Raw genomic sequence first — 16,345 nt, 5'->3', positions numbered from 1 at the left:
GAGGCCGAGGAAAAAACCTGGACACATTATGACCCACAGTGGAATCACTGGGTCCATAAACCCTGTCCTGGTTATCTCCCCATTCTCCAAGTGCATAATTGGCCTTGATGCACTCAACAGGAGTCACCCCACACTGTGTCCCTAGTCTGGAGAGTAAGCGCTCTCATTGTGATAAGGCCCAAAGGGAAACATCCCTCATCCAAGCCAAACCAGAAGCAATAATTTGCCCCAGGGTGGGTCTTGTGGAGGGTACTGCAGGTATCGTAGGGGTAGCACCGCCATTAGAGAGCTGAAGGATGCGGGGTGGTGTTGGGATTGCCTGTAATCTCCATATAACTCAGCAATCTATCCCTGAAGAAGCCTGATACGGCTAAAGAATGAATGGAATTACTCCAGACTCGACCAAGTAGGAGTCCTGATTGCAGCTGCTATACTGGCTGGATATCACTGCTTGGGGAGATTAATAATGCCTCAGTCACATGGCAAGCAGCTGTGGATTTGGTGAGTGCATTCCCTCCCATTTCATTTAGAAGATGGAAATGGAATGATTCACACTTACATGGGATTTATAATACATTTATTGATAGCTTGCCTCAGGGCTACCTTAACTCCTCAACCTTCTATAAATATCGCCTTGAGAGACCTGGACAAATCAAATATCTCACAGAATACTACATCTGCTCATTTCATTGGCAATATCACATAAATTGGGATGGATGAGCAAGAGGAGGAAAGAAAGCTGAATTCCTTGGCAAAACACGTGCACTACAGAAGACGAAGATGAACCTCACAGACCTTCAAGAGTGGCCACTGCAGTGAAGTGTTATGGGTCCAGTGGTTACAGGCATGCAGGGCTCTCCCCTCCAAGGTAAAAGACACACTTGCATCTTGCATCCTCACCAGAAGGAAGGATGCACACTGCCTGGTCAGCCTCTCTGGGTTCTGTTAACACCACATTCCACATCTAAGTATATTTCTTTGGCCCACACTCTGGGTAATACAGGAGGAGGCCAGCTTTGAGTGGGGCCTGGACAGGAAAGGACACTGCCGCAGACCCAGGCTGTGGTACAGCCAGTCACCATCCCTCAGACCCCTGGTGCTGGAGGTGGCAGTTTGGGGAAAGATGCAGGATGGAGCTGAACCAAGCATTAGTGGGAGTCAGAATGGAGGGCCTGGGATCTGGAGTAAAGCCATGGAATCCACAGCAGAGAAACATGCTCCCTGTTAGAAGCAACTTTTAGCATGTTCCTGGCCCTGATAAGATAGAATGCTTGATCATGGGACACCAAGCAACCTGTGATTCCAAGTGCCTGTGTGTATTGGCTTCTATGTGACCCATAGAGTCATAGATTGGACAGACCCAGCGGGATCTCTCATGAGATGAAAATGGTCCATGTGGGTTGAGCCTCAATTCCATGTTAACACCCACAGAAAACACCCAGCCCTGACATGGCCCTGAATCACCAAACAAATTGAAGATAAACTGAAGTTAGCCAGTCCACATCATGGATCAGCCCAGGCCTGATAGGAAGGACCCATGAGTGGAGCAGCCACAGTGGTAGGGATGAAGCTACAAATGAGTCCAGCAGCACTGACTGCCCCCTACTAATACCAATCCAGCTATTGCTTCCACTGAATACTCTGCTTGTGAGCATTACAGACCAATGGGCACCGATAGGGCACTATTTCTTCAGGTAACCGACTAGCCCCTAAGTGACAAGTTGAATAGCTTGAACCCCATCCATCCTGGAAGGGGCAGAAGTTCATCCTCACAGGGATAGGCACCTATTCGATGTGGTATGGTTTTCCTCTCTGCTCTCAGACCCTCAGCCAGCGTCCCTATTGGAATTCCTGATCCACTGGCTCAGAATTTCAGTACATTATCTGCCTGGGGGACATACCTCATGGGGAAGGGGATGAAGCATGGGCCATGACCATGGGATCCCCTGGTCATATCACCACCTGTGCCTCTCAGATCCTGCCAGGCACACAGGAGTCATGGACAGGACCCTACAGGCACAACTCACTACCAGCTTGGATGAAGCCCTCTGAGGAATGGGTGTCATTTCTCAGGATGTGATACATGCATTCAATCAAAGACATCTCTATGGTGCTGTTTTCAGACGGCAGAACACGTGGGTCCAAAACCGAGAAGTCGAAGCAAGTGTGTCTCATTCCTTATATTCACCCCCAGAGTGATTGATTTAGTTATAAGTAAATAAATACATAAATAACATAAATGAAAGAATTTATTTATTTATTTTATTCATTATATTCACCTCCAAGGTGATTTTGCTCTTCTTACCTCCAAAATCTGGACTCCACAGGGCAGGAGGTCCTGATTTCTCAAAGGGGGCACCCTGGCAAGGAGACAAATGAGAGTCCATGGAACTACACATTGTGGTTGCACCCAGGGATATTTGAATAGCATGTGCCCAGAGACAAGCAGGTGAGAAGAGGAGGAGGCAGGGCTGCTATCACACAATGAGAGCAGGAGAAGTATGCATAGAAACCAGGACTCCACTTGGGGATCTCCTGGTTTCCCTTGCCTGTTGTAAGTGTGAGCAGAATCATCCAGCAACCCAGCCTGAGAGGGTTTGATATTCAAGAGCCCAGAACCCTCTGTAAGGAAGGATTGAGTCATACTCCTAGGTAATGTCCCAAGGCTCTGCTCCTGTGCTCTGACATCCTCAGCAGGATTAGTGCCGAAGCCCTGCTTCCCATGAGTGGTTCCCAGCCAGTGACCGGTCACAGCAGGCACACTAAGGCAGGCCATTACCGGGAGACACGGGACTCCTCTGATGGCCAAATGTGGCTCCAGGACTCCTCCATGCCCTTGCTCAACTCTCCTTAGATTGCCTGTGCTCTTGGGCGCGTCGAATAAACTTTCTCTCCTTCTGTCCAGCACTTGGGGTCACACTTGCATCATTGTCTGCCGCCTTTTCCAGGGATTTCTGGTTCGCTTCCCATATTCCCTTACAGGTGTGTCCCCTCATAAAACGCTGCAGACTTTAAGCTCCTCTTGGTATCTGCTCCTTGGAGAACTTGGATCAAAAAGCATTTCCATCTGCACACCAATAACTCTTATTTATTACAACCTGTAAAATCTGTCTCTTTATCCAACTTCTGCCACCCCCATAAAATCTAGTTTGCTTGTGTTTGTAGTGTCTCTTTGAATTAACAGGTATTTGTTGTATTAAGACACTAAATTTTGAGGTAGTTTGTGACACAGCAGTTAATAACTATTAAGGCTTTCTTACGTTTCTATTATTCCATGGATGTTATCTACATCTTTTAATTCCCTGCATTTTAATAATGTTAAACATACTTGCTGTTTCTAATCCTTTCCTCCTACTCCTTTTTGAAATTTTCATTTTGTCTTTCTCTGTCCTTCTTTCCTCCTTTCCTCCCTCAGAGCTTTCTCTCTCCTTCCATTTTTCAGAAACTCTATGTGGTTAGGCTAAAAGGAAGCATTATTTGAACCTTATGCTTAAAGTATAAAACCATAATTTACAGGGTAAAAGTAAAGAAAAGGAAGTTATTAATGGAATATAAAAAATACGCCTAGGGTGATTCTGCAGCCAACACAGTGATTTTTAACATTTAATCTCCACCTTCAACTGAATGTTTTCAGAACACATGAGCAACATGAACTCTTTCCCATTCTTGGTACAAGCACTTGGGAAATCAAATTAGCCTTACCTAGTATGATTAACGTCCATACACCGTATAATCCCACCGTCTGCCTCCTGATTATACACTCTGGGGACATTCTTAGCTATGTGTCCAGGAGACGTGTACACCAATGTTTATGGCAAAAAACTGGAAATAATCACATATACATCAATGGGAATTAACAAAATTGTGGTATATTCATAAAAAGTAAAACTTTAGCAGTAAAAATGAATGAGCAGCACCCTCCCACATCAGAGATAACTCTCCTACACATAAAGCGCATCGCAGAAGAATACACATAGTGTGAGTTCTCTGTACCGGGAAGTTCAAAAAACACAAACTGTGATTTGGGTATATATGTACTTATTGCAAAAATCTTTAGAGACAGTGAAAAGGAATAGTAAATACAAGACTCAAGATAGAGGTTGCTTTTGGGGGATATGATTGGGCAACAGTCTAGGGTGGCTTCATAGGTTCTGATTTTTATGCCAGGAGAGGATGTCCAGGTAGTTACTTGATCATAAATCTTTATTTATTTATTTATTTATTTGTTCATTTATTTTTGAGATGGAGTCTCACTCCTGTCGCCCAGGCTGGAGTGCAGTGGTGTGATCTCAGCTTACTGCAACCTCTGCCTCCCGTGCTCAAGTGATTCTCCTGCCTCAGCCTTTGCAGTAGCTAGGATTACAGGCACCTGCCATGGCACCTGGCTAATTTTTATATTTTTAGTAGAGACTGTGCTTCACCATGTTGGCCAAGCTTGTCTCCAACTCCTGATCTCTTGGGGTCTACCCACTTCGGCCTCCCAAAGTGCTGGCATTAGAGGCATGAGCCACTGCCCCTGGCCCACAAATCTTTAAAGTGGCATTTTTCAAAATGCACTTTGTGTGCCATTCCTGATTATTTAGAAATGAAAGAGAAAAGAAAACACAAAAGTTCATTGCAAGAATCCTTAGCGATAACTACACGCGTTAAAACAAAGCCACAGCCAATTGTAAGGAGCCATGTGACAGAGAGGACCAGGATGCCATGAAAAATAGCCTTGGCTAGAAATAGGTCATTTGATTCTTGGCTAATTGGCAACTCTCTACACTTTCTGGTATACGATGTTCAATCTGATGTGCAAGGCAGTTGTATCTTGCAAAGAATTTGGGAATTTGATATGTTGCTCACATTTTACCACACACACAAGTAAATTAATCTTTCACAGAATAGAGAAAAGGCATTGTTGAGCAAAATAAATTAAATGAAAAGACATAAAGAAATAACTAGTGATGAAATAGCAATAAGAATGGAAAACATGAAAGAGCTGCTTTTAAAGCAACATTAGAAGCACAAAATAACTGTATTTTTCAGAATCATACTGGAGTCCAAATCACTTCTACCACATCTAATTAAAAAACACAGCGAAAGATGTTAAAGTGATCAATGGATGCCCACTGAATACCTAGTTACTGAAAAATCTTGTTTCTAGGTTGGAGTTAACCATTTCCGCCTACCGCATCAAACCGAATCGTTGTCATGATGCTAAGCTAGCTGCACAGAGAGAGATGTGAGACACATTTTCCTAACTGCAAAGCACCCTGATTAGGCACATATTTTTGTAGAAGCTTGAGTAAGACAATTGGCATTTTGGGCATTCTTAAATGGAATTACAAACTTCTGAGGAAAAACAAAGATAGTTATGATTGTAAAGGCATTATTGCATGGCACCAGTCTTGGGACTCTTTGATCTAGCTGCTGTATTTTCTCAACTTTCTTGCAACTCGTCAAAGAGAACATTAATATTAAAGGAATTTGCAAAAAAAATCTGAGATATTGTTGTATCTCCTTTCTCTGTCTCAAATTTTTATTCATTACTTTACAAAAGATAATTTTAAAGTATAAAGAAAATTAGTCAGATACAAGAAGCATTTGATTTACAAAATCCTGAAACAATAATGTTAATTGTGGTGCCAGCTACTTGGGAGGCTGAAGGAGGAGCATTGATCGCATGAGCCCAGGAGGTTGAGGCTTCAGTGAGTCATGAGCATGCCACTGCATTGCAGCCAGGGCAGCAGAGTGATACTTTGTCCAAAAATAACTAACTAACTAACTAACTAAATAACTAAATAAATAAATAAATAATAAAGGCAGTGCATGAGCACTGGTGAAGGGCACTTTGGCTGCATTGAGTGCTTGCAAATTTGAGGTGATTACATTCTGTACATTACTTAACATGCCTACTGTACATACTTAACATGCACATAAATTCTTTGATACTCCTCCTTGCAGAGGTGCAGCTTCATTCCCTTCCTATGAGTGTGGCCTGAACTTAATGACTCACTTACAAACTGATAGAGTAATGCTGACATAATAGTTTGTGACTCTGGGTATAGATCATAAGACTCACTAAGTCTGGGAGTGGTCGCTCACACCTGTAATCTCAACACTTTGGGAGGTCAAGAGGGCAGATCATGAGGTCAGAAGTTCGAGACCAGCCTGGCCAACATGGTGAAACCCCATCTCTATTAAAAATACAAAAATTAGCTGGGTGTGTTGGTGCATGCCTGTAATCCCAGTTGCTCAGGACGCTGAGGGAGGAGAATTGCTTGAACCTGGAAGTCGGAGGTTGCAGTGAACCAAGATCCAACCACTGCATACCAGCCTGGGCGACAGGGTGAGACTCTGTCTCAAAAAAAAAAACAAAACAAAACAAACAAACAAAAAAAAACTCACTGCAGCTTCTACTTCGGTTCTGGTTCTTTCTTTCTCTGGGATCATAAGCCTTGGGGGAAACCGGCTGCTGTGTCACAAGCAGGCCTGTGGAAAGGTCCAGGTGACAAGGAAGTGAAGCTGGGGCCAGACAATAAGAAGATGAAGCCTCTTCCAACAGCCACGTGGGGGATTCTTGTGTCTTGTGAATCCCCAGCCCCATTTGAGTCCTCAGATGATAAAGCCCTGGATGACAACTAGACTGCAACGTTGTGAGAGGCCCTGAACCAGAAGCACTCAGAGAAACCGCTCCTGGATTCCTGACCACTAGAAACTGTGGGACATGATAAATATTTGTTGATTTGAGTTGCTAAGTTTTAAGTGATTTGTTATGCAGCAGTAGATAACTAATATACCTTCCCAAGAGAGGATGAATCATTGAACTTTTTCATTTGCTCTAAATTGATTATAAGATATTAAACATGTCATTTGCTTTTAATATTTAAAAAGAATTTTCATGACTATATAAGATCTATTTTATTATCATTAACAATGATTTTTTTTTTTTACCTTCAATTTGTATGTTCTATTCAAACACAAAAGGAAGATCCAGGCTATACTAGGCTGATTCTATGATGACACCTCAGTAACTACCCTTGGTTACTCACGTTACCCCAGTTACTCAGTTGACACTAATGCAGGTGCTGCTGTGAAGGAGTTTTGCAGATAGATTTCAGGTCCCCAGTCAGTTGACTTGAAGATGGGGATTATCCTGCTTGGACTGTCCTAATCAGGTAAGCTCTGAAAAGGACTGGGTTCTTCCTGAGAACAGAGACTCACAGTGTAGAGGGGTTCAGTGTGAGGGGTTTCCTTCACTGTGGGCTTTGAAAATGGAGGGATTATGGGGAAAGAACACTGGTGGCCAATAGGAATTAGAGGCCCTTCCCACTGTCTACTCTGATAGCGTGAAGGAAACAGGGGCCTTAGTCCTACAATTACCAGAAACCGAATTCTGCCAACAAGCTCTATATAAGATTGGGAGAGAATCACAATCTTAAGTGAGCATACAGCTTTACAAAACCCTAAACAAAGAATCTGTCACACTAGGCCTGGATTTCTGATGAAGGAAATGTAGACAAATAAATGGGTGCTGTTTTAAGCCACTAAATTTGTGGTAATTGGTTATGTACTAATAGAAAATTAATAAACAGATTCAATAGCTAAACATATGACATGTTCTCCACTGGAAAGAATTTATGAACTGATATGCACAGTAGTTGCATAAAACCAAACGTTTCCTAACTTGCTTTGCATTTTTCATTTTGTGATTTTTGTGATCCAATTTTCAACACAATTGTATTTCATTCATTCATTCAAGACAATTAACTTAGTGCCTACTATGTGCCAGATATGCTTTTATATGCTGCAGACACAACTTTGATCAAAACAACCCAAAGCCCCTGTGCTTGTGCCTTCCATTCTAGAGGCTTCTTGAGAGTGAGATGGAGCCATTGGAGGGTTTTAAATGAAGAAATGACACAATCTGACTCACATTAGCAGAATTGCTGACCACTGTGGGGGAAACAGTCATGAGCAGCAAGCGAGGGGGCAGAGCTAGGGCTACAATTCAGTAGTGACAGGGTAATAGAGACTAAGGGGAGAGGAGGGCCTGAGGGATAACAGGGACAGAGAGAAGGGCTGGAGAAGCAGGAGGTGAAGTAAAGGAACAGAGTGAAAGAATTCTAAAGCAATAGAATTCTCAGACTTAAACATAGTGTTTTATGGGTTTTTAATCCATTTATCTGCAGAGCCTGGCACAGTGTTACTTGCACCTTGGTCTTTAATACATTCTGTGGGACTGTCTAAAAACTAATTGCCTCCTTATGATAAACAGGTTAGAAAAGAATACCAAATGTCCCAATAAAATATGCACATAGCTTAGATGTGAATAATTCATAAATATAGGCAGGTGCATGGGATGGCCACTGTGGCTCATGCCTGTAATACCAGCATTTTGGGAGGCTGAGGTGGGAGGATCACTTGAGCTCAGGACTTCAAGACTAGCCAGAGCAACATAGAGAGACCTGATTTCCACAAATATTTTTTTAGAAATATTAGCCAGGGTTGGTGGCACAAGCCTGTGGTGGCAGCTACTTGGTAGGCTGAAATAGGAGCATTGATTGTGTGAGCCCAGGAGGTTGAGGCTTCAGTGAGTCATGAGCGTGGCACTGCACTTCAGCCAGGGCAACAGAGTGATACTCGGTCTAAAAATAACTAACTAAATAAATAAATAATAAATAAATAAATAAAGGCGTTGCATGAGCACTGGTGAAGGGCGCTTTGGCTGCATTGAGCACTTGCAATTTTGAGGTGATCAAATTCTGTCCAGGCTCCTGGTTGCAACATACGGTAACATATCGTGCTTTGTGTTGACATGTCCTGGACTCGCACACACAAACTCAGGGCTATGAAATAAAGATAATATAAAAATACAACAGACCAGAGTCACAGATACACAATCTGGGAAAGTAAAACTTAACTTTGTGAGTCTAATTGCAATGTGTTTAGACACATTTATATATGATGGGGCCAAAGATCACCTCTTTTACAAATTAGATTCATGATCATTCAGTAGTTATCAAGATTGTACTACCCGCTGTAGCACAATCGGAGACGCACCCGAGGCTGCTGTGAGACCAGTGGAGATCCTCGACCCCACAAGAGCCCCAGACGCCTATACCGGATTCCATTTTCAGTTCAGGCCCAAATCCCCGGGGATTGGTGGAGGCGGAGGCGGGGCTCAGTGGCCTGGGCTGACCGCGGTCACTGGGAATGGGTCTCACACCCTCCATTGTATACACAGCTGCGACCTGGACCCGGACTGGAGCCTCCTCCGCGGGGATGAACACACCCTACGACTACGCCAGTTACCTCCTCATAAACCAGCAACTGCGCTCTTGGACAGCACCGGACAAGGCGGCTCAGATGCTCTGGCGGAGAAACACGCAGAGCTGCTCAAAACCTACCTGCAGGGAAGGTGGGCGGAGCGGCTCAGCAAAGGCCTTAAGAATAGGAATGAGACGCTGCAGTGCGCGGGTACCAGCGGCCAAGGGGCGCCTCCCTGATCTCCTGCAGATCTGCCCGAACCACCTTCTAAAAGAAGGGGAGGAAAATGGGACCAACGCTAAAACATCCCCCTCTCTCTTGTCCTGAGGAGGAAGAGTCCTCCTGGGTTTCCAGATCCTACACCAGAGAGTGACTGAGGGCCTGCCCTGCACTCTGGGACAATAAAGGATGAAGTTTCTGAGGGAAAGGAGGGGAAGACAATACCTGGAATACTGATCAGCTGTCCCCTTTGTCCCCGCAGCAGCCTTGGGCACCAGGAATTTTTCTCTCAGGCCTTGTTCTCTGCCTCACACTCAATCTGTATTTGTGGGTCTGACTCCAGCTCTTTTAAGTCCCTCAGCCTCCGCTCAGGTCAGCACCAGAAATCTTTGTTCCGGCCTCAGACACTAGAACTTTCCAAGGAATAGGAGATTTCCCCAGGTGCCTGTCCAGACTGGTGTCTGAGTTGCTCCCTTCCCCACTTCAGGTGTCCTATCAATTCTCAGGATGGTCCCATGAAGTGGAATGTCCCATAAGGAATGCAAAGTGCCTGAATGTTCTGACTCTTCCCCTCAGAACCCCAAAAGACACACATGACCCACCACCCCATCTCCAACCATGAGGCCACCCTGAGGTGCTGGGTCCTGGGCTTCTGCCCTGTGGAGATCACACTGACCCAGTAGTGGGATGGGGAGGACCAAATGTAGGATGCAGTTTATGGAGACCAAACCTGCAGGGTACAGAACCTTCCAGAATTGGGCCGCTGTGGTGGTGTCTTCTGGAGAGGAGCAGAGATACACATGCCATGTGCAGCACAAGGGGCTGCCAGAGCCCCTCACCCTGAGGTGGGTAAGGAGGGGGATGCGGGGTCACGTCTCTTCTCACGGGAAGCAGGAGTCCTTCTGGAGCCCTTCAGCAAGGTCAGGGTTGGAGGCCTGATGGTCAGAGCCCCTCATGTTCCCCTCCTTTCTTAGAGCTGTCTTCCCAGCCCACCATCCCCATCTTGGGCATTGTTACTGTCCTGGTTGTTCTTGGTGCTGTGGTCACTGGAGCTGTGGTCACTGCTGTGATGTGGAGGAATAAGAGCCCAGCCCAGGTAGGAAAGGGGTGAGCTCCGAGTTTTCTTCTTCCATTGGTGGATTCCCAGCCCCAGAAAGGAGTTGGCTTGTATTCTGCCTAGTCGTGAGGCACCATCTCTGTGCCTCTATCAACACTTACTCTTTTGTAAAGAACTTGTGAAAATGAAGGACACATTTATCACCTTCATTGGAGTCATGGGAACCTGACTTCCAGCAGTCACAGGTCAGGGGAAGGTACCCGCATAGGACAGACCTCACTAGGACAATTAGTCCAGTTTCAACACATCCTCTTACCTAGGGTTTCCTAATCCTGACCTGGGTCTGCAGTCACAGTTCTGGAAACTCCTCTGGGATTTCATGGCCCTGCCTCCTCCCTGGCCTCTCACAGTTTGTTTTCTTTCCACAGATGGAAAAGGAGGTAGCCGTGCTCAGGCTTCATGTAAGTGTGGTAGGGGTAGGAACAGTAATACCTGAGATCCTTGGGATAGTGTGGACAAGAGCCCATAGGGGAGCTCACCCACCCCACAATTCCTTCTTTAGTCACATCACCTGTGCGCTCTGAATAGATTTTGTTTTTGTTCCACCCCAAACAGGGACAGTACCCAGGGCTCTGATGTGTCTCTCAAGGCTTGTAAAAGTCACATATTAGAGGACCTGAAGTGAAAGAGGAGTTGGGGCAGAGGGGATACAGTTAGAATTTGGAGTCTTTGATTTGCTATTCTTGAGGGTGTGGTGGGCTGTTCAGTGTCACTAAATTTGTTCATGACTATTTTTTTTCTAAGACTGCCTTGTGAGGGACTGAGATGCAAGATTTGTTCATGCCTCCCCTTTGTGACTTTAAGAGCCTCTGGCTTCTCTTTCTGCCAAGGCATCTGAATGTGTCTACATCCCTGGTATCATGTGAGAAGAGGGGAGACCAGCCTATCCTCATGTCCACCATGACCCCTGATATTGTTTGGATCTGTGTCCCCACCCATGTCTCATGTTCACTTGTAATCTCTAAGGTTGGAGGTGGCACCTTAGGGAGGTGATTGGCTCATGAGGATGGATCCTTCATGAATGGTTTAGAACCATCTCTTTGGTGCTGTTCTTGTGCTAGTTCTCACAAGATCTGGTGTTTAAAAGTGTGTGCCACCTCCCTGCTTTCTTTCCCTCCTACTCCAGGCTTGTAAGTCATGCCTGCTTCCCCTTAACATTCCAGCATGACTGAAAGTTTCCTGAGGCCCTCTCATAAGTTGAGCAGATGCCAGAATCGTACTTTCATATAGCCTGCAGAACCGTGAGCCAATTTAAACCTTCTGTCTTTATAAATTATCCAGTCTTAGGTATTTCTTCGTAACAGCTGAGAATGAATAATTCAGAAAATTGGTACTAGGAGTTGGGTACTGCAATAAAGGGAGCTAAAAATGTGAACATGTCTTTGGAACTGGGTAACAGGTAGAGGTTGGAATAGTTTGGAGAGTTTAGAAGACAAGAAAATGAGGGAAAACTTGGAACTTCCTAGAAGTTTGTTAAATTGTTGGGACCAAAATGCTGACAGTGATATGGACAATAGAGTCCAGGCTGATGAGGTCTCAGATGGAGATGAGGAACTTACTGGGACCTAACTGGGACGTAGAGGAAAGGTCACTTTTATTATGCATTGGCAAATAACTTGGAGGCATTATGCCCCCTCCCTAGGGATCTGTGGAACTTTGAACATGAGAGTGATGATTAAGGGTATCTGATAGAAGAAGTTTCTAAGCAGCATAGCCTTCAATATTTGGCCTGGCTGTTTGTCATAGCCTACGCACATATCTGTGAGCAAAGAAATGATCTGAAACTGGAACTGATGTTTAAAGGGGAAATTTAATATCCAGGACAATTCCTAATGGAGTTGCAGGAGCAGGACCTCCACCAGGACTACTAAATGGTAGAGTCACTGGTAATGTGCAAGCTGAGTTTGGAAAAGCCATAGGCATTCAATTTTCACCCATGAGAGCAGCTATTTGGGTTAGGTTCAGCACAGCCAAGGATGTGGGGCTGCAAATGGCATTGTGAGCCCACCACTTGCACCAGTGTGCTCAGGAGTCAAGATATAAAGTCAAAGGAGAATATTTTAGAGTTTTAAGTTTTAACATTTTCCATTATGAGTTTCAGCCTTGTGAGGACACTGCATTCATTTCTTTTGGCCCATTTATTCTTTCCACTCTTGTATTAATATTTTAGAAGTAAATAACATTTTTAAAACTGTACAGGCTCACAGCTATAGAGATTTACCTTGAGTCTCAGATGAGACTTTGGAATTTTGAGTTGATGCTGGAACAACCAAGCACATTTGGGACAACTGGAAAATTATTGTATTTTGCAACGGGAGAAAAACATGAGCTCTGACTGGCTAGGGATAGGATGTAATGATATAAATATTTACCCCCTGATACCTCATGTTAAAATCTGACCACCAATGTTGGACATGGTGCTGTTTGGGTCATGGGGGCCAATCTTTTTTGAATAAAGAGCTACTGTCCTCTCTTGTGAGTGAATAAATTGTTACTTTTAGTTTCCAAGAGAGCTAGTTGTTAAAAAGAGCCTGGCAACTTCTCACACTCTCTGTTCCTCTCTTACATGTGATCTCTGCACATACCAGCTCCCCCTTGCCTTCTCCCCCTCCTTACCCACCTCAGGGTGAGGGGCTCTGGCAGCGCCTCGTGCTGCACATGGCATGTGTATCTCTGCTCCTCTCCAGAAGACACCACCACAGCTGCCCACTTCTGGAAGTTTCTGTACCCTGCAGGTCTGGTCTCCATAAACTGCATCCTACATTTGGTCCTCCCCATCCCGCTACTGGGTCAGTGTGATCTCCACAGGGCAGAAGTGGGAGCAGTCTGAGGCCCTCGCCAAATACTCAAACATTTCCAGAAGTCAAAATTCCAAGCCACATGAAACTTGTTTATATAAATTAGTCACTGTCAGACATTTCTTTACAGCAATACAAAATGGAATAAGATAGCACTCTCATCACAGGTATGTGTCTCTGGCAGCCAGCCCCCATTCTCAAGATATCCAGGGTCCACTCAGCCATGAGTCCTCTCATCAATATTCTAATTCTTATCACTCAAGAGATTCTAAGGTTTTTAGGAGAAACCACGGACAAAGACTAAATGTTTTTCTTATAACTCAGATTACCCACTTTTCTTTGACCACATATCTTTTATAGGAAAAGGATTACAAAAGTAAAGAGGTATTGGCATATTAACAGAGCATCATTCAGTCATTCAAAATTAGAACAGTCTGTCATCCTCTTGTATGAATATGTCTCCCAGAATGAACTCACTCATGTTTGCAGACACCACTCAACATTACGGGGTTCCAAAAACAAGAGTGGTCTCAGGGACATATGACTTCACTCTTTTAGGCGTCCAGTATTATTGACCTAAGAGACAATATCTTCTCTTGCTTACAGCACGTTCGAGGAGTTAAGCTAATATTGAATTTTACTCATTTCATAACCCTTTAATTTATTCACTTAACCCTCAGCCACTATTCCTCCTTCTGTCCCTTTATATCAATCTTTTCCAGTTTTAGAGGTGACATCAGGTTTGGCTGCTGTGCTGGCCTAGACTGCAGGCAGCAATAGTATCCTAGTATGTCTTCCCTCAGTCTACTCTTGGTCATAGAGGGTAGGTTATGTAGGTAGGGAACTAGTGGGGGCCATCTGACCACCAGGCTATATAGCTCTATTTAGTGTTAATCCTGACTTTGCCAAATGAAGAGAAGGCATAGCACAATCTTTGAGTTGCTTGGGAATTCTTACATAAAGGTGTAAAATTATAGTTATGGTTTTTGGCTTAAAGATAATTCCTGTTTCTGGTACTTTTATTTGCATCCCTATTCCTGGTACCACTGCATCACATATGAAAAAAGAAATCTGAGGTGAAGTGTAGTCAATATTCCAGCATCCTCTCCCCTTCAGAAGATTTGTATGTATAGTCATAACACCATCATCTTGATTCTTCAGGTAAAAGAGAGGGAGTTACCTAGTGGAGTCACTCTTGCAGCCCCACCCATGTTGACAGTGAGCACATTCATGGAAATATAAAAGCCAGTCCTTCATGTTTATATTGCTCAACAATTAGATTCACAGTTTTTAGACAAACAATGCTTCAATTGACTGTTTCAATTTTCTATCACAGTTTTCTTCTGAGGAGGACATGTCCCTGTGCATTGTTGGTTGTTTGAGGCTGTAAAGTGTGTTTTCTTGCATAAAGAAATGGGACTCAGCAGTCCAAATTGGTGCAATCTCTTTTTTTCTGGTTCTTTTATAGCCCTTGAAGCACTGACATCTACCCCTGATTGAGCATTGTCCAATCCAGAGTCAGTGACTTTCCTGTCAAGATCCACTGGCAGTTCCTTTGGGGTTGCTGGCACCAGTCTGGCTTGCCAGCTACGTATGATCAAAGCCTTCCAATTAGAGAATCTGTCACAGAGCCATCTGCTGCCTCTGTCTGTTTTCTTGACCAACAGTCAAAACACAGATTATGAGAAATGAGATAAATTAGCAAAATTGTGAACAAAAGAGAGATTATCACTAGTGACCCTTTAGAAATTAAAAAGCATGAAGTCAATACTCTGAAAAACCTGAAGTCAATAAATTAGACCACTTAGATAAAATGGACAGATTCATACAAAGATAGAAATTGCCAAAACTGACTCAAAAATAACTAGAAAGCCTGAAATAAGGAAAAACAAAAAATAATAAAGTATTGCTGTTTTACCTGGCCTAAAAAGCCCATTCGTCAACCTTCAGTCCTTTGGCCTAAGTTTAGCTTAAATAAGGACTGTGTATGCTAAGCTTTAATTCTCTATGTGAATGATAAAACCCATCTTCTCAAGAGGAGATGGGTTATGCTGTTTGTTGGAAGAGTGAATTGATTCCCGTTTTCCCCCTTGAAGAGAAATAAAAAGAGCATAGTAAAGAGCTCTCACCCAGTGAAAAGCCCTGGGATCCCCTAATACATTTGCCCTCCACCCTATACATCTCACAAAGTAGAGGACAGGGAGATCGGGGGCAAAAAGAAGAGTGGAGGAAAAGGATTTCGGAGATAATGAAGGAGCTAAACCCAATGCTCCCTTAAATCCTTATCCAAACTTGAGGAAAGAATTAGAACAATGTAAGAAGGACAAACCTGACAAAAGCAAGCAATGGGGAAAGGATTCCCTATTTAATAAATGGTATTGGGAAAACTGGCTAGCCAAATGCAGAAAACTGAAACTGGAGCCCCCTCCATACATCTTATACAAAAATCAACTCAAGATGGATTAAAGACTTAAACATAAGACCTAAAAGCATTAAAACCCTAGAAGAAAACCTAGGCAATACCATTCAGGACATAGGCACGGGCAAAGACTTCATGACTAAAACACAAAAAGCAATGGTAACAAAAGCCAAAATTGACAAATGGAATCTAATTAAACTAAAGAGCTTCTGCACAGCAAAAGAAACTACCATAAGAGTGAACAAGCCACCTATAGAATGGGAGAAAATTTTTGCAATCTGTCCATCTGACAAAGAGCTAATATCCAGAATCTACAACAAACTCAATTTACATGAAAAAAAAACAAACAACTCCATCAAAAAGTGGACGAAGGATATGAAAAGACACTTCTCAAAAGAAGACATTTATGTAGTCAACAAACTTATGAAAAAAAGCTCATAGTCATTTATCATTAGAGAAATGCAAATCAAAACCAATGAGATACCATCTCACTCCAGTTAGAATGGCAATCATTAAAAAAGCAGGAAACAACAGATG

The 16,345-nt window shown here is 43.6% G+C and overlaps 1 protein-coding gene and 1 long non-coding RNA gene across 4 annotated transcripts in view; both read right to left on the bottom strand.

Moving 5' to 3' along the window:
* Nucleotides 1–16,345, bottom strand: part of LOC712069 (uncharacterized) — a 241,669-nt gene that overhangs the window by 42,168 nt on the left and 183,156 nt on the right. The gene's annotated exons all lie outside the window — the stretch shown is intronic.
* The window catches only part of LOC144340520 (uncharacterized), a 64,337-nt gene that overhangs the window by 32,587 nt on the left and 15,405 nt on the right, over nt 1–16,345 (bottom strand). The window lies entirely within an intron of this gene.

This window comes from Macaca mulatta, chromosome 4 (genome assembly GCF_049350105.2).
Source record: "Macaca mulatta isolate MMU2019108-1 chromosome 4, T2T-MMU8v2.0, whole genome shotgun sequence".
Taxonomy (NCBI): domain Eukaryota; kingdom Metazoa; phylum Chordata; class Mammalia; order Primates; family Cercopithecidae; genus Macaca; species Macaca mulatta.
Note: the sequence above shows the minus strand (reverse complement) of the source record. Positions and strands in the feature narration are given on the sequence as shown.